A 26771-nucleotide genomic window follows, 5' to 3' on the forward strand; every position below is an offset into this window, starting at 1 on the left:
CTGATTTTATTGTGTATCCCATTCCAGCTGCAGGGGTAGCGCGCTGTGCTGCTGAAAGTGACAAATTAGCATTGAGATTAGGACCAGATGTCAGCCTGCATGTTATAATCGTGCTCACTAATGGTGTAATTGGATATTTTATCCAGCAGAGGGCATCATAGTAGCTGAAATAAGGCCGGAACTGCAACTGCAGAGAAAGTGAGAGATCTTAGTCAGATTGTCAGTTTGAATTAAAATAGGCTTTAGTTCCAGTTGTGTTTAAAATTAGGTGTTTTATCTCAGTGGTTTTTTTTTTAATTCTTTAATCTTCGTGTTACATCCATGCTCTAGGGGAAACCTAGACATAACATGCTGTGTGAATCCCCCACATTTCCACTCCAAAGAAAGGCTTATTGAACAGTGCGAATCGATGTTTAGAGTGCCTCTTTGTTAGCTTCAGAGCTGAGCAGTGCTCTAAACAAATGACAAGTTGCTAACCTAAGCTCCAAAAAAGGGAAAGAAGCTATTCAACAAAGGGCTTCTCACTCCTGCTACGTGCTTGTAGGTTTGCTTATATTTTTAGTGCACTGCTTGCAAAGTGAGGTGGATGTGAGCTGGGGTTTAAAAACAAAAGATCTGCTGTCATCCAGTGGTGCAATCCAGAAGCTGCAGTCTCTTTGAGTGAATCAATCACAGAGCCTCCGCCTCCTCTGGTACAATGTACACCCCTCCTATACAACCTGAAGGGAGGAGAGGGATGGAGATCTAGCACAAATGTAGAGAAAAGGTTCATACCATAAGAGGCCTGTATTGTAGTTTATGTCTCATCATTCACCTGACAAGTGTAAGATCCCCTGTTCGATCTCTGGAGGAGACACAGACCTTGGTGGTTACGCCAGGGGGAAGAAAAAGAAAAAGCTAAATCAAACATGTGGAGCTACCTGCTGAGAAGACCCCTTGTGAATATTGGTGCCCTGCAGGTAGCTTACTTTTATTTGGTGATGTAATTGCACAGCTTTGGTAGGCATTAATAATTTATGCCTTAAAGGTTCTTGAAGCAGGTTGCTTCAGCTTTTTGATGTATTTATTCTGACTTGATTCAAATTGCCCGGGTCTGGTTTTGTTTTTGTTTGTTTTTTTAGTTTTTTTTTTAGAAATGATGTGTAACATTTTGTTTTTGCCATTGGGAGGCAGTGTTGGATCTTAACATCTAGCAGCCCTGTGGTCACTGCTTCAATGTAGTTGTTATTATTGCATTAAACTTTTCTTCATTATATATATAAAAACATGCCTCTGTTAGAATGTGTGTGCAGATTAATTACGTTTTTTGTGCATGCTTGTGTTGTGTGTGTGTAGGATGACTCACAGCACTTCCTACTGTTAGTTTGCAACAGATTTTTTTTGTTGTTGTTGTTGTTCTTTGCTTTTATTTTCTCTCCCACCTTGGTTGTCTTTTTGTGCGCTTCTTGCATCATCAATCCATGTAAGTGGCACTTAGGAAGATGTTTCACTTAAAAACTAAAAAGCTCTGCTCTGCTGAGAGTAGGAGGATGACTGTGTGTTTTACCTTGAGGTGCTTACAGTTGAGTGTGGTGTCTAACAGGGAACATTCCTCCCTGCTGTTTTAACTGCTGTCTGCCTCTCACACAGCTGCTAACTCAGTTTTTAGAGGAGCCGCCCTGTGGATGTGGCCCATCCTGTTGCAGAAACACTTTGTCCTGAATCCTTTTTTGTAGGTATTTGTAGTTTCACCTCCTTAACAGGGAATTGGGTGACATTTGCACTTTATTTCTTACAATGTTTTTCTAGTTCAGCCAGCTACACTGAACCATTCACCTGATTTACTCCATCTCACTCCCCACCCGCTCCCGCCTCTCCGAGTCGTTCCCTCCCTTCCCGTAATCTATGTGGCTGTCGGGACATTGATGAATTGCCTTGTGACCCCTTACAACTCTACACCTGACATATGCAGCTGTCGGTGGGAGGGCTACAACCAGGAAGGAGGTGCGGCCCGTTAAATTTAAAACAGGCTCTCGTGGAGCGTGTTGATAATGAAACAATATTGTCCTTTCACAGTTATCATAAATACGCTGGATCTGACCGCTTGCTTGTAGGCGTGCAAAGCTGCAAAGAAACAAGATTTGAAAGTCAACAAGAATAGCTTGTTGTCCTTTTTCTCAGAAGCGCATTTGAGAAATGCAGCTGCACCTACAGAAATAGCACCAGGGGACCTAAGAGGAGACACACCTTGTAAAACAGACTGAGATTTGGCTCCTTGGCTTTAAGGGCTTGTTTATAAAAGAGCTGAAAAATATGGAAAATACTTAAGACAGCCATATTGATGATATCCTCCAGACTTAAAGCTTTACAAATGTCTTTCACGCTGTGGAGACATACTGTGTTGATATGAATGAGGACTATGAGGGAAGGTGACAGGGCGAAAGATGCATGAAGTGCCATTAGACTGAGTCACTAACTCAGTTGACTGCTCAGCACAGAGAGCTGTCCTCAATTTGTCAGCTGTGCCTTCCTCTGCACACTCCCAGCCCTTGTTTTAGAGTGGCATTGATTGGCCCCATTTCAAATATGGATTAACAGGATGCTATAATAGAGGGTCAAATCAGGACGTAAGAAGCCTCAGCGAGTATGCCGTTTGTTTGGCTTGCTCTTATGTCCCCGCATTTTTATTTCACCTTTTTTTTGTTGTTGTTGCAATGCTTATTTCCTGCATGGAAAATAAATGGAAAGATTTTTCCCCTTCCTGCCAACCGTGCATGTCTGTGCTGTACTCTCATAAACCTCATGATTCATTCATGAAGTAAAAGAAGTAAAGTTTTATGCTTTCTGTTTACTTTAATATTTATAATTTATATCTAATCCTTATAAATAGGTTGCATGAGAAAACTGCAAAGATGCAGCTTTCATGACTAAATCATAAGACCTATAGATCTTACAAGACGTATTCTAAAGCTTGGGTTTACCTTGAAAACGTTTTAAAAAGGGAACATTTGTTTTCATCTAATGCAGTGTAAGTTGATCATAAGGCTATAAATACCTGTTAATTTCTGTAAGCATATAAAAGCCTACTTTTAACAACCATCGCTCTTGCTCTAATGGCATGTCATGTTACCTAATGCAAGCTTATCATATTAAGTCTCTAACTGATTGTGTTAGCACAGCTGATGTGATTCGGCTGGTTATGGAAGTGAGGAATTTGGCTTGTTGATTTTCTCATAATGGCCATTTTTTTCTTATGATGATTATTTACCCTTTTTACATGATAACCCTTAAATTATGTAACATACTGAGCTACTGCAACAGCATTACTGGTTGCTGAAATTGTCCATCTTTGGGAATTTATTTATGCATTCCACTAAAAAAAAGCCATATATACATAAATTACACTTAGTGTTACTTGGAGTTATTAATTTAAGGTTATTGTGCTGACCTGAACTAATCTTAAAACTAAAGCTAAGTGTGAAGAACATATTACACTGCCACTTTTTGATCATAGTGTAACACAAAGTGAGTTCAATCTGTCCAGTGAGGAAGCAGGAACAATTCTGAATGCGTTTTACCTGCTTTGGCACAACATTGCAGAGGGAGTGCTGGACAGGGCAGTCAAAGGGCGTCAGACCAGCAGCAGGACTGGTATCTGCTCCTTTCAGAAATGGTTCTGGTGTAGTCTGTTAAATGCCAGTGTTCTCTGCTGGGCTGTGAACACAGTTTCCACTAAAAGACGCCAGCCATTTTCATAACGTCTGTGTCTCACATTTTGATCAGAAACATGGCTGTGAGTAGCCTGCTTGTGATTCTGCATGGCTCTGGCAGTGCTCCTCCTGCTCTTCCTGTTTCTCCTGGTACAAAAGAGCAGATACTGGTCCTGCTGCTGGGCTGATGACCTTCTACTGTCCTGTCCCACTCTTCCTGTCTAATGAGCCATCTCATGGTATCTCCTCTATTCTCTTCAGACTCTGCTGAGAAAGACAGCAAAATTAGTTGTGGCAGTATGCAAGGATATGTCATCCTTGAGGAAGCTGGACTACCTGAGCAACCTGAATGTGCTGGTGGTACTGTAGTGGCACTAGCAAAAAAGCAAAACTAGAGAAAAATCAGTCAGGTGGGATAAGGAAAGAGCAATGGTCTGTGACCACCACCTGTAAAAACCTTCCCTTTTGGGGGTTGTCTTGGTGCCTTTCAAGTGCACTTGTTGTCACTTTCAGTTCATCCAAAATGCTGCTGCAAGAATACTGACGGGGACTAAAAAAAGAGAACCCCTATCTCTCCCATATTGGTTTCTCTACCCGTTAAATCAAGGATGTAATTTAAAATCCTTCTCCTTACATACAAGGTCTTGAATAATCAGGCTCTATCTTATCTTTAAGACCTCATAATACCATACCACTACAATAGAGGACTTCACTCTCAGACTGCTGCCTTACTTGTGGTTCTTAGGGCATTTAAAAGTAGAATGGGAGGCAGTGCCTTCAGCTTCCAGGTCCCTCTTCTGTGGAACCAGTTTGGATTTGGGAGACAGACACCAGCTGTACTTTTAAGATTAGGCTTAAAACTTTCCTTTTTGACAAAGCATTTAGTTAGGGCTGGATCTGGTGATCCTGCATCTTCTATTAGTTACACTGCAATAGGCCCAGGCTGCTTGGGTTTCCATGATCCCTTGAGTGTTTCTTCTTCACCTTCACCTTTTTCACTTACTGTGTGTTTCTACACCACTATGCATCCAGTCATTAGATATTATTAATCTCTCACTCTATTCTACAGTAAATAAACCTCCCCTCAACCCCAACCGGTCGTGGCAGATGTCTGCCACTTCCTGAACCCAGTACTACTGGAGGTTTCTTCCTGTTTAGAGGGAGTTTTTCCTTCCCACTATTGCCAAGTGCTTGCTCATCAGGGGTCATTTGATTGTTTAAATTTGTATTATTGTAGGGTCTTTCCTGGAGCTTGACTGACTTTTTGTTAATGTAGTTAACATTGTAGTTGTTGAGCAATGTCCTTAACTGAAAAAAATAAAATAAATGAAAGCTTTTTGTTCTTACAAAACCAACTAAAATAAATGCAAACAATAGAGTAATGTTCTTAGTTTTAAACTTTGTCAGTGTGGTCAAATATGTCAACACAACTAGCCTGTTTACTGAGATGTGGTATGTCTACATCACTGTGAGTCAGCTGCCTTCAAAATCTTATATGCTTGTGTTGTAATATCTAATCTGAACTTCATAAGTCCTGCCCTTGATAAACACCCTCTTTATTGTGATCTTTAAAAAGACTGAAACTAACAGTGAAGCTAATGAAAACTAGACTGAAGCTGACCATTTTTACACTATAAAAACAAACAAGCTAATGCACTGAAAACAAAAACTTAAAATAAGATTACAAGTCCAAACATTTCGGATTTATTTTAACATTTTCATGTTACATTAAAATAAATATTACTTGAGCTTTTTTTGTGTTTCTGGTCTATTTTGGTGCTTCCACAGATATACTGAATATCTCAGATACCATTATGGAAACTGCATCAAAATGCCTCTACACATATTAATAACACAGCGGGATGTGTTGACTGAAAAACTAAGTACATATGATGACCTCTGACTGTGGAGCGGTGATGTTCTGGGTCAGCTTGTTTTTCAAGTTCACCGCTGCCTCTCTGTGTACTCTGTTTATCTGCTGGCTCAGATTAGGCCTGCTGAAGAGACAGCAGTCAGGTTGAAGTTTTGAAGCTGTGACCAATCCATTTCTCCTTGGATCGAGCGTCCATGACTGAATTGTTTGGTGCTGCGTTTATGTCTGGGGGTTCTTTTGCTTTTGCAGTCTACTTGCTTTATCTAATACATGTTATACATAATTCAGTAAATGCACAACAGAGGAAACAAATAGGCCTTCAAAAATTTGTCTCTACAGCAGATTCAGTAACTTTATATGCTGGGGTTTTTTTTAGGCACTGAAACTGCAGGCAAGAGACCGAGTATGTGCTTTCCACAATGTTTGTTTAGTCATCTGCTGTTTGCGTTGCTTCAGCCTGAAGCTGATAATATTTGACAATCCACAGCATACGATGAGTTTTGTTATTTTTGTTGCCAGAGAGCTCATCTTGTTTAAAAAAAGAAAGAAAAAAGAAGAAAAAGGAAAAAAGAGCTTAGAAAACGTGATTCTAATAAACAAATATACATGTAATTTTAAGGTGCCACTCATATTTTAGTAAATATTGTCCATGATTACTGACTCTTTTAGGTGTAAACAAACACTGTTTACTCCTGAAGTCTGCCTCCTTCTAATTTTCAACATGGAAAGCTTCTGAAGTTTTAACCTCACATGAACTTCTGCCATCTCTCTTTCTTTCTTGCTGTCTCTTGGGTATCTTGGTATGTCACTCTTGCGGCTGACCCACTTGCATTGGTCAGCTTTTCTATAATCAGCTGCACCAAAGTGAGAGCGGCACTGCCGCGCCATGTCTCTGCTCACGCTAGCTGCTATCCTTGCTTGGGGACCAGAGGAAGTAGAGCTGAACAGATCCTGTATGGCGTTTCATTACATTGTCGGTTCAAGGCTGCCGTTCTTTAAATCTTTCTGTTGCTCTAGAATGAAAGTTGTTTTCCTTCAGCTGCAATTTAAGTTGTGCTTTGTCCATTAACTGCAGTCTTTGCCTGTTAAAATTCTGGATGATGGACAGACCAATAATCCCCGTCAGGGGTGGTATTTTTTTTGTTTTTTGCTTTGGCTGATTAAATTGGATTTTTACCCATTTATTGAGGCCACACACTCTCCTCTCTGTCACTCATTGTCTGTCAGACATATGCACACACACACAGTGCAAAGAAACTTTCCATGACATTATTGGTTTTTATCAGAAGTAGGCCAAAGCAGGAGCCTGCCCCCCTGGCAGCCTTACTGAGCATGCTCAGCACTGCTGAGGGCGACGTAGTGGATCGAAACCTTGTTTTAGACATTTCCCTCTCTTTCTGTCTGTCACAGCACAGGCTTGTTGATTCAGACAAAGAAGGAGACAACACATGAATTAAAAATGATATGCCAATGCTTTATTCGAGGGTTTTGGCTATGGTAAGCTTTACTGTCACTGGCATTTCTACTGAGTGTTTTGAGTCTTTTTGGCCTTGAAGTCATTAAATTAGTTATTAGTTCTCCAGTTTCAAATGTGAAGATAATCTATTACTAACTCAAAAGGCAAAGTAGTCAGCAAATGATCATATTAGGGATGCTGAAATGATGTAATATTTGGGCTTTGAAATGCCTAATGAATTAAATATCTATAGTCTTTAATTATCTAGTAGTTGTAGCTCTCTTTTATTTATAGATAAGGCAGAATTAAAGACGTAGTTGGATAGGTTGTATTCAGTGAAACCAAAGCAGAATAACATCTCAAAGAGCCTGAGCGACCCATGCAGATAACACGAAGTCTATCAGAAGCTATTCTAAGGTTTTCTCTAAACAAGTCAAAAGACACATTTTACCATTTCAGTCTTTTGTTCCTGTTTATATAGCTTCAGACAGTTAGCTTAGTCTTCAGTTGAGTGTCATACAAATTTTATTGGGGAGTATTTCAGCTGGTGTTGTAGTCCCTGAACTGTGGTGTTTCACTCAGATCTTTTGTTGTGAACAATGGAGAAGCACTTATGAGAGAAAAATTGGCCTTTGGAGTCAGTAGATTGTCCCTCAGGCTGCAATAAATGAACGTTGTGTAGAAATCAGAGAAAATAAAGCAATGGATGTTTGAAAAGGAGATCAAATTCATGTTTTTTATACACATATAAATCTTAAATAAAACTGACAACATAGTACATGCAGACATATATTGCCTCAAGCTTGATGCAGCAGAGCTGATTGCATTCACAGCGTAAAATCTGACTCGGCTCACTTGCTGTAGTGTTTGGTGGGCATTCGTGTGGCAAAGCTGATCCAGCATCCGTTCTCTGTGATCAATCTGTAACTAAAATAATAATCTCAGGAAGGAAATAAGCTGATAGTGAGCCACAGTATTATTCATGCTGCACTGTGGCTCTCCATTGTTGTATAATCATCAGTTTTGTGGTTGGTTACAGGGGCTCCTTGTGCATGTGGAAGAGGTTGTCATTACTGGCTCTAACAAATCAGTTTCTCAGCTTGCATTATCTTCTCCTGACAGGCTTATTATGCTCAAAGACAAGAGTTAATGTGTTCATTAGGCTCGCAGTGATGAACTGTGTGCAACTTGTGTGTCGATTTAGGAAACTCAGCAAGAATAAGACCTGACTTCTGATGCTTAATATTATACTGTAATACCAGCATTTGCTCACAGAAAGTGTGCCCACTATTTCTTATTATGCATAGGCTGTTTGTGCTCTAGTGTCTGGTAGGCAATTTGACAACTTTTTCAGCTGATTACTTGATATTTATGTAATTTATGTAATCGAAATCCTCTATTTTTGTTATGCTCTGAAACTCCATTATTAAACCATTTAAGAACTGTGAATGGGGAAACACAACCGTTGTGTTTTCAACCACTGTGGTTTGATTTGTGACTCTTAAACTGATGTTATTTTAACCACTATCACAATTGCAGCCTGTAGGCAATATTGTGTGTAGACTTGGTTGTACAGCCATATTTTATTACGTTAACAAGCCTCTGCTGAGGCGATTCAGTCTACCTGAGTGTGCTTCAGTCGGATGGATAAAATTCCAGGATGCAAACTTTCATCTTTTACGTGAAATAGTTCGCACCATTTCTTCACTTTCTTCTTCTTAAACATTTTTACAAGTCCCAAACTTTCAGATTACCTTCAAATTACACGAAACTGGGACATTTCTGTGTGATCTCAGGCAAAGTAATATAAAGTAGGATTTAAAGATCTAAGTGCCAAATAAGAGGTAGTGCTATGTATTACTTTTTAATAAAGGCACAAACGTCCTCTTTGTATTAATTATGCAGAACCAGTAAGTATATTTTTTCTGGAAAAAAATATTGACTGTATATTGCTAAATCTAAGCAACTTATTTTCCAGGGGTACATACAGTATAATACACTTGGCTCATCATTCCGCACAACTGAAGCCCAGTGGATTGATGCTCTGCTTACCTAAAGGTTTTAAAGTTTACTTTGAGCATTGACCTATAAATTATTCATGTCCAAATAATTACCTCTGTGTTTGGTTGCCTCGCTGGTGTAAACAAAAGTCGACAGGCTGATGCTGACAGTTGTTTGATGATGGATGTAAAGCATCAGTACATATTTCTTTAACGATAGGCATTGGCAGCACCTGCACTTTTTGCTGGTACTCTACATTTAGTGGGGGGGAAAAAAAGAAAAAAAGAAAGTCAAGCCTGGTCAGCATGTAGACGCGATTGCAACAAGGGCTGGGTGAGGCCTCTTTGCAAGAGTACATCACTGTTGGTATTTTGACTAGTAAACTTTGGAATGTGTGACTGTCAGTACTGCTAATGCTCACAATAAGCCTGAGCAGTGAAGTGAGTCAGTCCAACCCCCTCTGTTCACATGCTTACCTGTGATGTCACTCACTACGCCCACATTGTGGTTAAGAAATACTGCAGGTTCACTGCCCTGCTGACATAAATTTCATTCCATCCCTTGGTTTTTGTGACTTTAGCATCTTGGTCTATGAACATGAACATTAACATAACCCGTTCCTCCGATTACAATATGTGCTGCAGATTGAACATGTCATTGGGACAGGGATTTCTAGCCAGCTTTTACAGTCAGTAGGATTCTACACTGCCATTCACTTCTCCCAGACTTCCTGCCAGACTGTGAGTTTGACTTGTTATTGACTGAGTTACTTGTTTGCCTCTGTAAAATTAGCCATGTTCTTTTTGTTGTTTGTGTGTGTGTGTGTTGATTTAAACTAATCTTTATTTCATTGTGTCCGCTAACAAAGAAAACCATTGTGGTTCAAAATGCTAAGTGCAAGATCTTTACATAAGTTCAATACACCAAAAAGAAATGATGTAAAAACATCGTACAAGTTGACTGTTTTCATTCAGTGAAAACACAATGCAGTCAGTTTGGTTCCTCAGAAATGCTTTCTTGTTTGCATCAGATGTAAATGCTTTCGTTGTTGTAACCCAGGCAGATGATAAGACCCTATGTTGTTGAGGGATTTCTCAGTTCCTGTCAACCATGTCTCCTACACAAAGATAGAAACAGCTCTGGTAGTCTCTCTCTCTTTTGCTGCTCTTCTTGTATTGTATTGTATTGGATAGCATCAGTGGTGGCTGGTATCTCCTCGGGCAGCATACCATGCCTTATCGCAAATTAGCAAGAAGTCCTTTGAATGCACTGAAAGATGCATAGTTTTTCATTCCAGATTACACTTCCCAAATTCAAGTCCTTTGACTCGGATCCCTTGGTTTAATCAGTGCTAATCAGTCAAGTTCAGTGTTCACCGATTCCTTTATTGAATAAAAAAAAATTTAATTCACTGATGTTATTAGAGTAACTTTATCTTGGTCTTGTGTGTCTGGATGCGCTCACTCAGGCACACAGGAGTGAAATGTTTTTCAGCTCCATCTGACACACTCAGCTAATTACTGGAGCGTGAGACACCCCCATTCTCACACACTGGCACACCAAGAGGGTGGCCATATCAGCCCGTCTTCTCACCGGCTCCCTGGGGACAAGCTGGGAATTGAACTGTTTATGCATGCAGTATTTTATTCGCTGTCACACAGTAGGAACAGAGGCCCCTGCAGAGTGCTGGAAAACGTGCCGCTCTGATTCTGTGTGGCTTCTTCACAGTAGAACCTCAGGCTACTGCTAGTTGCAGCCATTGTACGTGCAGCATTTCAGAACACTGGCAGGTAATAATCTGCACCTTGGCGACAAAGGAGAGAGCTTGGGAGTGTAGGTGGAAGAGGAAAGAGCCAAAGACGAGAGCGAGTGGGCAGGTAGCAGAGGCTCCTTTGAGAGTGGATAAACAGTGTGAACACTTAGCGATTTCCTCTCCCTTCCTGTCTCTCACTGACTCTGAGTGGGCAGTTAATGAGTCTGAAAGCTTCTCCCTGAGATCTGTCAGCCGAGAACGAGATGAAACTTCTAGTTCCAGCTACACCTGAAGAGAAGCACTCTGTTGCCCACTAATAATCAGTCCAATGTACTTAGACTTAGAAAACAGGAAATACTTTGTATCAATAGGTAACTTCACATCTGAGCAGACAAGTATCACATGTGGAGTTCCCCAAGGTTCCATCTTGGGACCCCTTCTGTTTAACATTTACATGCTCCCACTGGCACAGATTATAAAGAACAACAAAATGAACTATCATAGCTATGCAGATGACACACAAATATATATCACAATGTCACCAGGAGACCGAGGCCCTGTACAGGCTCTTGGTAAATGCATTGAGGAAATTAATGATTGGTTGTGCCACAATTTTCTCCAGCTAAACAAAAACAAAACTGAAGTAATAGTCTTTGGCGCCAAAGACAAACGATTACAGGTCACCAGAGAACTTCAATCTATACACCTAAAAACCACAAACCAGGCGAGAAATTTGGGTGTAGTGATGGATGCAGACCTAAACTTAGAAAAACACATTAAGACAATAACAAAATCAGCTTACTATCACCTCAAGAATATATCAAGGATAAAAGATCTGATGTCTCAACAGGACCTGGAAAAACTAGTCCATGCATTCATCTTTAGCAGGCTTGATTACTGTAACAGCATCTTTACAGGTCTACCTAAAAAATCAGTCAGACAACTACAGCTCATTCAGAACTCTGCTGCTCGAGTCCTCACTAAGACCAAAAAAGTGGACCACATCAGTCCAGTTCTGAGGTCTTTACGCTGGCTGCCTGTCCGTCAGAGGATAGACTTTAAAGTTCTGATGCTGGTCTATAAAGCTCTGAATGGTTTAGGACCAAAATACATCAGTGACCTCCTGACCCAGTATGAACCTTCCAGGTCCCTCAGGTCATCTGGATCCGGTCTTTTATCAGTTCCCAGAATCAGAACCAGACACGGAGAAGCTGCATTCAGCTTTTATGCTCCATATATCTGGAACAAACTCCCAGAAAGCCTCAGATCAGCTGAAACACTCAGTTTATTTAAATCCAGGTTGAAGACTCACCTGTTCTCAGCTGCATTTGAATAAAGCACCAAATCCACACTTTTAAGCTTAAATTTCAAAACGTACATTTTAACTACTGATTTTATCTATTGTTCTGATTTTATCTGTTTTAATTTTATATACTGTTTTGTTTGTTTGTTTGTTAATTAGTTTGTTTGTTTGTCTGCTTGTTTTAATCAATTTTAAATCATGCTTTTTATTTGTTTTTGTTTCTAATGTCTCTGTAAAGCACTTTGAATCACCTTGTTGTTGAATTGTGCTATACAAATAAACTTGCCTTGCCTTGCCTTGCCAATGTATAGAAGTTTTTTAAATTTCTTTTTACTTTTTAGCTTCTTTGTTAGGTTACTATGTGGCTCCAAAGGTCCTGTAATGCACATTAACCACATGTTATTAGACTAAGTAGTATTATTATGCTTTTAGAACAGAATAAAGTACAGTCAGCTCCTAATGGTACCCAAAATTTACTTTAAAGTTACACTGTGTAAAATCTCACCACTAGATGTCAGTACATTGCAGATTGCTGTCAAATGAATTCTGTTTTCTTAACCCTTCCAATTCAAGTGCACAATCCTAGCTAGAATGGCCGCTGTAGGACAAACAACTCTGGCCACTGTTCATCTGTGGTGAGTGTGGGCAGTCAGTCCACTGTTTACCTCAGCTGTCAATATGCCAAATGTTAACATCTATTACTCTGGAGGAGACTAAACCTTTATGAAAGGAGTGAGATACACGTCAATGAGACTTTTCTGTTTTTAAGAAGTTAAGTTTTTTGCTGCTGTTAGTGTCTGTTAGCTGCTGTTAGCCAGGATTACTGAAACTTCTTTGAAGTGGATTTAAAATTGTTGGACCGTAAACTCTCATATGACGTGACAATGCAATCAAGCTGTGACACCTGACCAAGCCTGGTTCTGCTGGATGTTCCTTCCTGTTAAGAAGGGTTTTTACTCCCTGTTGTTGCCAAATGCTTGCTCAAAGTGGTGGGTTGATTTGTGGGGCTTTTTCTCTGTAGCGTCTTCACCTTACAATATAAACTTCCACGAGGCAACTGTTGTTATGATTTGGCACTACATAAATAAAATGGAATTTTTCTATTATCCAATCCAAGTTAAGCAACCTCAAAAAATACTTACTATACTCTTAACATAGCATGTCATGCACACTATGAAACCTTTAACTTTTTTAAATAATAAAGGTCCAGAGGGGTTCTCTCTTCATTATAAGTCAAAAACAGAAAACCATTAACACATAACTCATCACCTGCCTGATAAGGTGCAATTCCAAAGGATCCTTTTTAAAGTTGGTGTATTACAGGTTTGTTGTTCAAGTTGCATTATGTTGCACAGATGTTGCTATTGTTCACAGCCTCTGTATCTGCTTCCACAGAAGGTGCATTGTTTCTTTAAAGGCTTTCAGCTTGGACAGCCAGACAGGAGGGGTGAAGTTAAATAATTCTGCTGTGATAACATCAACAGATCTGAGCTTGCCCCACTGTGTTAGCCTTTCGCTCATAAAGCTTAATGGTGCACTGCCATAAAATTAAGTGTAGCTGAGTTTTGGTTTGGGATGAAACAGACTCTGTATAACCTTGGTTTGGCTATACCCCCACTTAAACTAATTCTTGGAACAGTTTTTAGGACTCTCACTCCCACTGAAACTACTCTGGGGTTTTTCTGCTGTGAGGTTTAACTTTGGCATGCTTCCTAATTTATAAAAAATGAAAAGATTACAACAAATAGCATGCAGTTGCAATTGTAACAAAAGATTAGTGGCTGGGTTGATCGGGACTGGTTTCATTTTTTTTTTAAGCCGCCAGGCACACAAATCTGAGCTACTGAAGTTGTGACATGTATGATTTTGAAAACATCCTGCAGATCTGTGCCTTGGGGTAACTGAGACAGACCTGGTGGTTGCAAGGGCTACATTTTCTTTTTATTCTCATAGATGCCCTTAGATGGAATTAAGCATGATTCATAGAGCTCACAGTACACATCTCAGCAAAGCAGACTGGTGCACAGCTAATGCAATAGCTAGTTTTATTCCAAGCACATAAGCTGTTTTTATTTGTTTTCATAGCTCTAGATAGACTATAGACTAAATCGATTCTGAAGTCTTCTCTGTTTCCTACAGTAAGAGTAACTTTTGTTCAGTGTTTTGGCTCACAGTGCAACATGATTATCTCAGTTTCTCTCTCCCACTACAGCATAGGATTCAACACAAGACTATAAATCAAGCTTTACAACGAGTGAGCAGATAGAAACATTTTTTTTTCCAAGGGAGTACTTTGATAAAACTTGTTAAACAGAGCTTGGTTCTTGTGAGAATCAAATGTGTGGATGCGCTGTTGTCTGTAACCACCCTGTCACACTTTTATGTAACAAAGTGAAGACCTTGGCAGTGGACAGACTTTTGTGTAGATTAATAGACTGCTGTTTGCTGTTTGATTTGGGCACTGAAAGCAAACACTGATGTAGTCATCCTGGATAAAACCACCATGTTCACCACACAGCACATACGCAGATGGCTGAACAGCTTGCTTTGACTTTCCCCTCTGACACTTTTTTTTGTGTGGGCGTTGGAGCACAAGATCTTCATTCGCCATGGATTCATCTTCCTGGGATTGGGTCACTAAATATCTTATCATATATCTGCCAAATACTCATTATTCCCATCTCCCTCTGCTTTCTCTTGGGGTATGGTGTCTGTTCTGTGCCCCAGGTGGTGGCCATATCCCCTAGCTCTGAGCGCCAACATGGAGGCTCTCCCTGGAGGACCAAGGATGGCTGAAGGAGTGAATACACCCCCTTTACTGCTCTCTTTGTAATGGAAGCTCGATGCATTATTTATGTAGCTGGTCAAGGTAGTTCACGTATTACAGATGGCGTTATAATGTGTAATGCCGCTTTACTGCATTTGCTGCCTATAAAAAATACATTCAGTATTTGAAGGCATTTTTTTTTTTTAAATCTGTCTCTTTGAGAGATACAGTATACTCCTTAAGGAGTGTTGAAGTATTATTAAACAGAGGCAAAAGGGAGAGAAAAGCAGCCACTAAGAGTGCATTGACTGACCCTGGGTGTCTTCCTGCACCATTCACTGCACCCAGCAGGTTGATGAGTGGAAGAGCTGTTTGGCTTCTTGGTAGAGGCTGGGGTCATTGTCCGTGCTTTCATGTCCTCAATAGCTGCGGGCTCCCTGCTGAATCTACTTGATATTCACTTCTTTCTCTTGCTCTGTCCTATTGAAACTAACAAGCCTCAACCAGAGATAGTACAGTTCCAGTAACTGGGATGCAAAGGAATCAAAAACCAGAGCTAAGAAAAACTAGTTAAATATTTTAAGCGTGCTTACACAATGGCTTCAATGTTTTCCACATGTTCACAGCAACGTTTATCGCTATGATCCAAAGAATATTTTCAGGATGAGGCTGAGTTCACTTTCAACACGGCCCTTTGTCAGGACTTGTTGAAGAATGAGCTGAAGGAGGCGCACCTACCCACATTCATATTTAAGGCAGTAAATGCCAGAAATAACACAGTTCGGCTCACCCAGGAGCTACAGCGCTCAGACTCATTGATATTCACATTATTGACCTGCCTGGATACATTCCTAAATAAACATCGGAGGGATGGTGTATGTTTCCATCTCAGATGTGGTTCAGTTATAAATGTGTCCAGCTGTTACTGGGCTCCCCGTATTTTTCCATGCAGTTATAATACCCCCCACCCCACCCCATATGAGCGGAGGAGTTTGGGAAATTTGCAAACTGCGTTTCAAGAATAAATCTTGCGTGGCTACTGTGGAGAAAAGTCCATCAGTCTTCCGTTTGTTTTTTTAATTTCGCCTTCACCACACCGGAGCCCTTCAAGTCTTTCAGCCTGCGTGAATCAGACTGTGCCAGCGTGGTATTGGCGGGTTTGTACCGCTGTGCTTTTCTATATATTAAAAAAAAAAGAGAACGCCACCGGCTACCTTCCTTTCTTTAAACCCGGACCGTGACATCATCGCCTCTCGTGTTTCACTGTGTCCCTACTACAGGGCGCACGAGGCAGTCAGCAGTCCACACTGAGCCGTGTGTGAGAGCAGAGCAGCCGCGGACGGGGAAAGCGCACTCCACGACGCACGCTTGTTCTTCACTGACAAACTGTTCACGTCGTTTTTTGCAACGTTCACATCTGGATAAGACGGTGTTTGTTGATGTTGTTTTTCTTTTTTGTTTTACCTGCTCGTTTTCTCGCCTGCTTGACTTCACTGCGATTTGATGCCGCCTGGACATTCATGGAAGCGTTTCTTTGTAAGTAAAAAAGACAAGCAGACCTCAGGCAGTACTGCGTGCCACTTGCACTGAACGGGATTTACTGTGAAGTAAGGCGGTAGTGATTTGGGATATTCGGGATGTGAAATGTATTGACGCTGATGGCTGATGCTAGCAAAAGGCTATTGAGATGCAGCCCCCGTGATTGCCTTGTACTGTATTGCAGCTCTAATCAGCTCCGAGCAGGCTCCCAGTCAGCGTTTTGTTCTTTACATGGCTTTATGCTGGACACTACCATTCTCCATAATACCGCATTTTATCTTAGTTGGGGTTCTTGTTTGTGTAATGGCACACATGCTGTGGTGTTTATGACTCCTTATGTGGTATCTTTGATCTATTTCGCGTGTTTTTGTTAAAGACGTGTAATAGATCATCCTTATGGTTAAGTGCAATGGTTCAAGCTTGGTGTGAGAAACGCTTCCTTCCTACTCTACTTTGGATCAAAGCAGTTGAATTCAAATATGTTATTCTTTTTTTTAAATGTTTTACTGGTGGTCAAATGTGATAACAGGAGTTTTGATGGAGACAGCAGTTTAAGTAAGCCACATCAGGGGAAATACTTGAATAAAATCTGAGACTTTCTCATTCTGTGTTTTAGTTTTTGAATGCTGTTGATGCAAATCGAGTTTCATGCTTTTCCGAGTGTATTATCATGGTTTCATGGTGCAAGTTTTAAACCACTATTTGCAGCTATTGAAGAAGCATTTCCATCTCACTTTTTCAGATTTTTCCATCACTTAACTGCAAGCAGTCCTCAAGCCTGGCAGTTCTCACCCTCATGGCTCTGTTTTGTTGTATTAGTTTTTTTTTAATTCCTTACAGTACTGATCTGCGCAGTGGTTCTGTGATCTTTAAAACCTTTTATCTGTCCATCACAGTCAGTAGAGCCACAATTACAGTCTTTCCAGCAGTGACCGAGACCATGCACTCTTTTAATAAACTGCTAAGCTCTACGTTGTGACAGACTGGATTTTATTTTTTAATTTGGATTTTGTGGTTTATGCCAGAATTTCTTGGAATAACCAAACAATTAAGTAGTTGAGCCTTTTCCTCCTATCCTTATCAGATGTGTTTTTATTCATGCTGTTTGCTGTTTTCCTTATTTCTACATTCATGTATGAGCTGCGGATCATACTCAAGCATCATTTGTAAAGGTAGTTCTTGGATTTTATTGCATTTAGACTGGAGATGGAGTTTCTCTGTATTTGTCCCTTACAATTGAACAACATATAAATGGTATATCTGTGGGGGGACTAGTGTGGTCAGGACTCAGTGGGGTTTAAGTGATTATGGGATAAAGTTAGAGTGGAGAGCATTAATTGGATGTTGGCATACAGAGGTGGAACATAGTGGCGTATCACAGTAAGGATGAGACACTTGTCAAATCGAAAAGGAGAAGAATAGCCATTCTGTTGTTAGTATTCATTCACTTTGCTTGTGAGTGTATTCAGTCCATATACCCACTGTTGTTTTATGAATGGGATCTACTCTGGGCTGGACACTCCATCAACTTAAACTTGAGTCCTCTGCAAAACATTAACAGCATTCACAAGCTAATGTCTCTTTAACCAATCAGTGTGATTTAATATAAATTGGACTTTTAGACATTTCAGCTGGAATTTTAAAGGTATAAAGAGTTGATTTGAACATTTTGGATGGGTAGGTAGCTTTAGATAAGCTATCCAAATAAATGTTATGAATGGGAGGCACAGGGCAGGCCCAGAATAATGGAGATAAACAGATGCCCTGATGATCTCTGTTGATCCAGCCCCAGCAGTCACTGAGCAGAAGACATCAAGGACAGGCAAGGGCGGGGCCCCATTTGTTTTCAATCATCGACTCATGAGAGATAAACCAGCAAAATGGCAAAAACTTGAGATGGATGTCAGCCCGTTGAAATGCAGTTGTGTACAAACCAATTGTTATTGTGTACTGTTTACATTTTTGCAGAGATATATGGATAGAAAACAATGGGTGAAAGGTTTCAAAGCATTTCCTTTTCAAACTCTGTCTTTTAGATTCACATGTAGTTGTGTGATGGCAGCAGAAGCAAAAATGTGTTCATGCATTTTGTAAGTAGGGAAAAAAAAACACCAGAGGAAAGGCTCGGGCTCATGTGCAGGCAGCCTGTGGTGAGGAAACCTTTTCAGTTCTGCATGATTTAAAATTTGTCTCTTTACTCCAGTATGTAGCAAAAAAAGGGGAATGAACACATAAAAGCTGTTCTTACTTCTCACTTTAAGCTTAACCTTTTAATGTTTAGAAATTTGAACATATAAAAAAATAGTAGTCAATAGTCCAGTTCTTAATTTTGCATTTGATTGACTACTCCACCACCACCACCACCACAGCCTCTCTCACTATTTCTTTAAGGAGCTGACCTTGATTAGAGTTTGTGTTATTTTGGGGTGCCACACTTATGCTCTTTGTCCTGCAACAGACCTAAATAGCTGTGGTAGCTCTACAAATGGTGATAGTGATGGTATATAGGCATAATTTCTATATGTGCAAATATAAATACAGTGTTTTTCTGATACAGCCGTTTTGTATGCAAGCCTAGTGTTGTCTTTAATGAAGCTTGAAATTGAACATGGAGTAGTTTAATAAGGGAAGTTTCACAACACTGAAAGTGAAGGTAGAAACTTTAGATGTGTGGCAAGTGTATGGGTGGGAAGATAGTATTTGGTTCATCAGCAGACCTTTAAGGAACCATTCCTTTTGTTTAATGAGGAACAGCTGGGACTGGCCTCTGGCAGAAGGTCACAGTGTAGCTTAGTCTACAAACATAGGTGTTTACCTCCAGCATACTTCCTAAATTTTCCCCATAAATGCTTGGTTTCACTTCTTTCAGCCTTCGTGTCTGTTTTTTCTTTCCACAATAAGGCAGCTTGTTTCCATGACTCTGAAATCTGCTTGAATTGCCTGTTCAGCTGTGTCACCTTGACACACTTTGCTCGCAGTCACAGCTGCCTCAGTTGAGCTGCTAATTTAATTATTTGTGCAAAAAATCAGATTTATTGCCCGAATGAGCAGCTGTTTTCTGTGAATACGTTTAAAGGTCTAAGGTGAAGGTCTAAGCTAATCAGGCCTCCAGATTAAGCTATGGGTTCTATTTTCTGCAGTATTTGTGCTTCAGCACAGTGTGTTTTTATCATGTTTTCATCACCACATCACTACATTTTGGAACACTGTCTGTCCTGTGACTTGTGTGGACTGCAGAGCTGCTATTTTGTCCTTTATTGTCTTTTCTCCCACTGCCCCACACACACCCTCTCATAAACTGCCTATTCTGCCTATTCAGCTCAGCTATTGTGAGGAGGGCTATTCATACCTCTGGTCAGCATCCATGTGGTATTGGAGAGTACCATACCAGCCCTAACTCTTTTCATGCTTGCTAGGAGTACTTACCTGATGGCACGAAAACCCCAATTGGCACTTGTGGGCTTTGTCCGATGTTCAACTTCCTTCTCGTGTAATGGGATTAGATTTTTGACCATTGCCAAAAGAATTATCATTATGAGGGTCTGTTTGATGAGCTGATGTTTCATTTGTTTAAGAGACAAAGCAACATTTTTAAATTCATTTCCTTTAATATCCTTTCAATTTAAAAAAAAAAAAAAAAAAAAAAAAAAAAAAAAGTGTGATCCTCTAGTATTACAGATATGAAGTTGGGTTTAGCCTGATACCAATACCGTATTTGGTGATTTATAAATCAGGCTGATGACTTTTTCCCTGACATGTCTTATGTGTCATTATTTATTAGATATGAGAGAAAATAACTACAATTAAAAATAAACTTGTTTTATTCTCACAGTTGTGCATCACTCGTTTACGCTCCATCTGGGTCTACTCTGATCAACTGTTAATACTGATACACTGACAAACAGCTAATATCAGGCTGTGCCCATATGTATATCGGTGGGGCTTTACTAGGGGTGAAGGTTGCCAGATAACAACATATAAACGCAGTTAAATGTGCTGCAGTGCAGATATATAATGTATTTATGATGGTAACTCTTGATGATTGTCTACCATCTGATCTACTTTGAGTAGTATGATATGTTATTACTCTAGCACTTGTAGGATCATCTTACTAGGCTGTGTGTGATATTTTTTTTTTTATAAACAAAAAATCAAGAACCAAATGCTCTCACTTATCCTGTGATTAAAGCATCATTATAATTGGTTCATGTCTTTAAGAATGCAGGCTAGATAGCTTGACTCCTCTGACCTGCCTGCACACTTGAATGCCCAGTCTGTAGAGACCTTGAGGCAGTTATAAAGGCATTCAATTAAAAATAGGATGCATTTGCTGTGGTCAGGCAGTATGTATTTATAGAAGTTGTGAGGAGAGAGAAAGCGGCATGGGTTTCCTTGCTTGAGCTTTCCCAGAATTAGAAAGCAGTTACAGAAAATGCAGAATTTGAATTTTCTGTCTGGAGAAGTGGAACATTTTACCATTTCAAGTTGTTTAATTGATGTGATTTTGTGTCGTAAAGTCACTTAATCATCAGTTCAAGTCGTCCTGGGACAGTGCTTCATCTTTTACCCTTGCAAGGTTACCTTTGTGTTGCAGAGTTTGTTTGAAAAGCCCTTTTTCAAAATCTAAATTTGCCACAGTGGTTTTTTTAAACTCTGCACCATGACTTGGGGGGAATTTCTTCCAGTTTTTCAACAGAACACAGAATGAGGAAATCCCCTTCAGTGGCTTTTCCCCTCCTTTTTTACTGACAGCAAAATATATGACAACCACCGCTGTTTATAGTGGGTTTTTTCTTAATATTTTTATTGGTAGAAACCAAGGATTTAATAATCTTAATTATTAAGTTTTTTATTTTTAAATTAACCAAACTTAGGATCACTGTATTAAGTCTTTTTTTAAGCTCAAGATTGTTGAATAAACATCAAAGATATTTTATGAGATTTCAACAGGGTTCCTAAGTTCTGGTGTTAAAATCCAATTATATGTTGTCAAAACTCATGGAGCCCTATCCCTCTCTCTATAATGGTATGGATCTTTCTTGCAGCCTCTTAGTTATTTGTGGTTAAACTGCAGTGGAACGAGAGCATGGGATCAAAGTCCCACCCGAAGCAATAAAAAGCTTAGCCTGTGGAGTGCTGGAGTGACCCCCCCCCTCCCAGACCTTAAGCTCTTCATTACTGCAGCTCACTGCTAATTATTTTGGACAGGACAGTTCAGGAGACAGAAAACTCCCCAACCCTCCTCACTGCAGGGTGGTCGGTCATTACTCCCACTCCTAGTCCCGCACCTTTTGTACATCTGCAGAAGATCCTGTGGGTGCACTTCACCCATACCCGCCCCATGAACAAACACAGGGAGAGATCTTACACTAAAATGTAGAGGAAACAATGCGTCTCTGCTCTACTACCACATGCCCGTCTTACAGTAAAACACTGTGATTTTAAGCTAATTTAATCTGGACCGTATTGACCACAGACCACATCCTGCAGAACATGTGTGACTATTTTAAATGTTGTTGCAAACTAAGATTAGCTGGATGAGGGGACAAAACATATTTACTCACAGTTAGGAGGTCACAGTAAAAGTTGATTTTTTTTTTTGTTAAAACAATGACTGCCATCAACATTCATTAAGGACTAAGGTTTAGTGATATTTTTTGGAAGGCCCTCATGTTGTTTACAACAAGGAAATCGAGCCACATTTCTTGCCAGTAATTGTTCTGTAGCGTGTTCCTGTCATGGTTGAATTTAGCTCCCAGTGCCATATGGATACAGCAAAATTGATTTTGAGGAAATTTTTCTCACTATTGTCAAGGCTGTCAATCATGTTGTGAATGTTTCTCTTGTATAGCTTGAATAGATGGAAAGGGTAGCTCCTTTGTAGGTTGCTTTAAAAAAAGGACCTTCCTTTTTTAAAAAGGTCAGAAAAAGTATATTGTATCATCATACCTTTTTTGGCCTGCATACAGGCACAGATGGTTGTGATGGGAATGTTTAGGATCTTCTCAAATTACTTCTGTCCAAAAAGGTGTGCTATACAGACACTGACCTCTGACTTGTGTCAGCTTGCCCATCTCTATAAACCTCTGTGAGAGCAGCCCTTTCATGTAAGGGTACATAGTTTGTATCCTTAAATGAAAGAGCCCTAGTCAGGTTCATTTTGAGCGTGGTACTTCAGCTATCTTTGAAACTTTAATTTATATCAGTATGTTTCAGAATATTAAGATCCACCAGGTCACTGGTGGAACACCTAGGGTTGGGGTTAGGGTTAATCAACATCCACCACTTGTTTTCAGAGTTTTCACCCATAAGGGAAAAAACAGAAAAGCTTTAAACCACAAAAATCTAATATCAACATGAATGTATGGGGCTTCATTTGAAAGGCACCATCTCTTAGGTTTTTTGTTTGTTTGTTATTGGACGACAGCCTTAACACCCTACCAGGGGTGTCCAACTCCAGGCCTCGAGGGCCAGTGTCCTGCAGGTTGTCTACAGCTGATTTAAATGGCTAAATTACCTCCTCAACATGTCTTGAAGTTCTCCAGAGGCTTGGTAATGAACTAAACATTTAATTCAGGTGTGTTGACCCAGGGTGATATCAGGACACCAGCCTTTGAGGCCTGGAGTTGGACACCCCTGCCCTTGACATTTCAGTGGTAACCTGGTGGATGTCAGGAGGGTGTGGTATGTGTTTAAGGGTCAGCACTTGTGCCGCTCTAACAGCCTTGTAGCTTGTCAACTCTCAAGAATACTTCAATAGTTTAATATTTCTTTTAATAGAGGTAATATATTTCTTTTTCAGATTCAGGTGGATTAATTACAGACATGTAAATACACTGCCCTAAGTAAATTAAGTTCATCTGTCTTTTTGGATAGAGTGCATTTCCCATAAATCATTTTTGATAATTTTGTTTTTAATCCAGGTTTCAGTGTTAAGTTTCTAATTTTATTATATTTCCTCATGTACCTGTTTAAAATTTCTTACTATAGACAGAAAGAGATTGTGACGGGAGTCACTGGAGCTTGATTATTTTAGCAAAGACTGTGTAGGGGTCCTCTCTATGTAGAGTTGCCTCACATCCTTGGTTTGGTCTCCAGACTACTGGGAACTGTCTGGTGTCTTTTGGCTGCTACAGCACATGTTTGACTCCTTTTTGTTTGTCCATTTTTTTTGCCAGTTTCATTGCGCAACTAATGTATAATTGACTTCTTTGAGCTGTGTGTCGAGCAAGCCCCTACTTTACTGTACCATCTTTCAGAACCTCCGGGATTTTACCACCCAGACTGCCAAACCAAAACAATGAGCTGAAAGAAGCTGAAAAGTTGTAAATAGGGTGCTGGTTTGGGAGTGGGATTGGCAGTCTGAGCAATCTTTTAACACTAAACAGCCTTTTTGTGTTTTCATTCAGTGCGTTTTTGTTTTACTGCATAATTATTTCACTCAAAGAAGTGTATCTTGACACATACAAAGTTCTTTATGATGCATTCACCCAAAAAGTGTAGGTTAATGCATACTAACAAGGTAAAATAATGCTCTAAGATCTTTACCTTACAATATGAATGGCTTTGACATTGTTATTCTTGTGAATTGTTCTTATATAAAATGTATTTAATTGCACTGAAACAGCAAGTTTTAGTGTCTTCCTGCAGCATTTAAAGAGTTTCCCGCTGCTATGTATGTGTGTTTGTGTTTATTGCAAACATCCTCAGATGTGGGAGGTAATGGATGTTGTCGTTGCCTTAGAGCCCCACTACAGATTGACCACATGTATGCATTTTGTGTAGCTTACTGTGCCTTTGCTGTACAAGCCAGCACAAGCAGCACTTTTGGAGAAATTCTCAGCTGTACCTGCACCACAAATAGAGCAACTTAGCAGTAAGAAAGCACTACGTGGTGATCAGGGCTTTAAAATGTTGCAATTGTATATTATTGTCATTAATAACCTTTTTCCTAGAATGGTGGTCTGCCAGCATTTGAATGGCTTAACTTTGATGGGAATTTTACATAGTTTAAAGTGAATAAAGAAAGACTGCTTTAGTGAAAATGCATTACTGTTTTTGTTGTGTACTGTTGCTTGCCTAATGCAGCATAGCGCATGCAGAAATCGCAGTTGTATGATGGGCCACTGTAAGGAAGTCACTTCGTCAGGAGCTCTGAAGAAGTTTTTGGCAAATTGACGGTGACCCTTCCTTAATGCTCTCATCTCCCAGATTAGAGCTGATAACGATACAGCGCTGATCCTTGATGAACGAAGGCCAACTGCAGGTGAATGTCGCTGAATTTGGTTTGGGTGATTTTTAGCTGGGAGCAGAACCTCTGGCCTAATTCTACCACCATTTTACAATTGAGTGCTGTGCCTAGCTATGCCCATTGTCTGCTCTTTATGTGGTGAGTCTGGCTTGACCCATGCCGTCCTGGATGATTGCTCTCCAGAAATGTACTGGCCTAGACTGACAGTACGACCAGGACGGGATGTTTTTGGGTTATTGGAGTTTGGTAGAGCAAGCGTGGAGAGTTTTCTCTCTGGCATTGATAGAGTTTTTGGAGATGACAGGGCATCTGAACTGACAGCGGTCATAGTCAGTATCCAAACTTAGAAATGTGGAAAAATGTGATTGATTGGAGCTGATCCTGTAGTAGAAATCATTATTGGGACTGTTGTGCAAAGGAATGTTCTTTTTTGTATTCCACTATTTTGTGTATCTATACTTTTTCTCTCTCTGGTATTTGTAGCCAACCTATGCAGACCAGCATAGGCATGTGTGAGGGATGCCAAAGAAATATGGTGCCGCTGGCTTGCCCGAAGACTGCACAGAGTGCTCTGCTGCCAACAGAGCCTCCAGTAATTATAGACCAGGGCTGTGGATACTGTTGCTCTTCAGGCTAAAATGAAACTAAACCCCCTATTTTATACTTGGTATTTGGTCTTTTCTTCAGTGTTTAAACGCTGTGTTATTTTTGGGCTGTAGCTTGAGTCTCTTGTGTTTATAGTACAGCCTGACTGAGTTAAAGTAAAGAATAATTATCCAGAACATAAAGGCAGGAGTAGCTTTGATGCCTTTGTTGACATTGCAAGTCTTCTCTTTACCCATATGTTTTGTTAAGTCTCCATTTTTGTTATTATGTTGATTAATATATGTATAAAATACTCAGTTGCACCCCATCACTGTATCAGTCACTAAATAACTATCAGTTTCTATTTCTAAATTGCAGGTTATGTGGTAGGAAGCTAAATTGTATGTTGATGTTAAATTTACAGTCTTGGCAGTATTCCACCGACACTGTTAAAGCAACAAATGATTAACATGAGTGACACTAAAGCCCATCAGTGAGTTTAGTGGGCTTCCTCACCCCGAGGCCATTCACACTGACCGCTGGCTCCTTTACCAGTACGCTGCTGTTCTTCAAGGACTGTGAGGTCGCTGTCCTGGTGTTCTAATTATGTCAGGGTGGAAGTGACTGCAGACCGCTCTAATTGGCCAACAGGATAGTGGCATCATTTGTTCCTCTGTTATTAGATTTTGAGTGTATGTTAGCACAACAGCCTGCTGGAACCCTTTTTTAATGATCATTTTCATGATTTCTTCAATTGGGCTTTCAAATGATTTTGGATGTACCAAATATCCTCTATTTTCTAAGTTATAAGAGGAAAAACTGACATGTTTTGTTTGTTTTTGTTTAAGAGAACTACTGCCATACTTTTTATTTAAACGCCTCTTCTCTCCCAAGCCCATCCCAAGTAGACATGCCATAAGAATATTTGCCCCTATTGAGCAGCCATAGTACCTAGAGTGCCTATTCTGGTGAACTGACACAATGTATATCAAGTTAGGTCAGTTTCCACTATCTCTTCTAGTTGATTTTTATGGAATTATAATATGTATGAAGTTCACAGTCTACTGAGCAGGCTCAGAAGCAGTGCTCACAAATGCCAGGTCTACATTCTTCTTATTAAAGAAGACGTCTTTAATCCTCGAAACTAGTTCGATTGAAATGCCTCCAAGCTGCTGCCGCTTTGCTGTTAGCTTGCAAGCTTTCCATGCAATGTTAGCTCTCCTGCTAGCAACCAGTGGACTACTGCCATTTACAACTCAATTGATTGGGTTGGCTGTTGGTCAGCACATTGTCAGTGATTTTGTGTCAAGATGGGACTGATGTGTCATGATGGGGGGCTTGAGAGAAGGTCTATTATTAGTGTGCTGAGAATTACTAGCAGTAATAGGAATGGCTTTTTTTTTTTTTTTTTTTGAGGGAGGGGTGTAATAAGACTATAGTTTTAAAGATTGAACTCAACAATTAAAGACAGTAGATAATTTAAGGAGGTATAAGTTGACAAGAAATTACACATAAGGCTCTAAAGTTTGACACATGCTTAGTTTTATATAGAAT

General features: G+C 40.0%; 1 protein-coding gene across 6 annotated transcripts in view; it reads left to right on the forward strand.

Moving 5' to 3' along the window:
- LOC146382830 (pleckstrin homology domain-containing family A member 5-like) overlaps window positions 1-26771 on the forward strand; it is an 83949-nt gene that overhangs the window by 20923 nt on the left and 36255 nt on the right. The window contains exon 1 of one of the 6 annotated variants that reach the window (XM_084933771.1): window positions 15832-16378. The exons of the other annotated variants lie outside the window; for them this stretch is intronic. The gene's annotated coding sequence lies outside the window, so the exon portion shown is untranslated. Of the gene's footprint in view, window positions 1-15831; window positions 16379-26771 lie in introns of those variants that run through there. 6 annotated transcript variants of the gene reach the window in all.

This window comes from Perissodus microlepis, chromosome 7 (assembly GCF_051167445.1).
Source record: "Perissodus microlepis isolate ML-2025 ecotype Zambia chromosome 7, ASM5116744v1, whole genome shotgun sequence".
Taxonomy (NCBI): Eukaryota; Metazoa; Chordata; class Actinopteri; order Cichliformes; family Cichlidae; genus Perissodus; species Perissodus microlepis.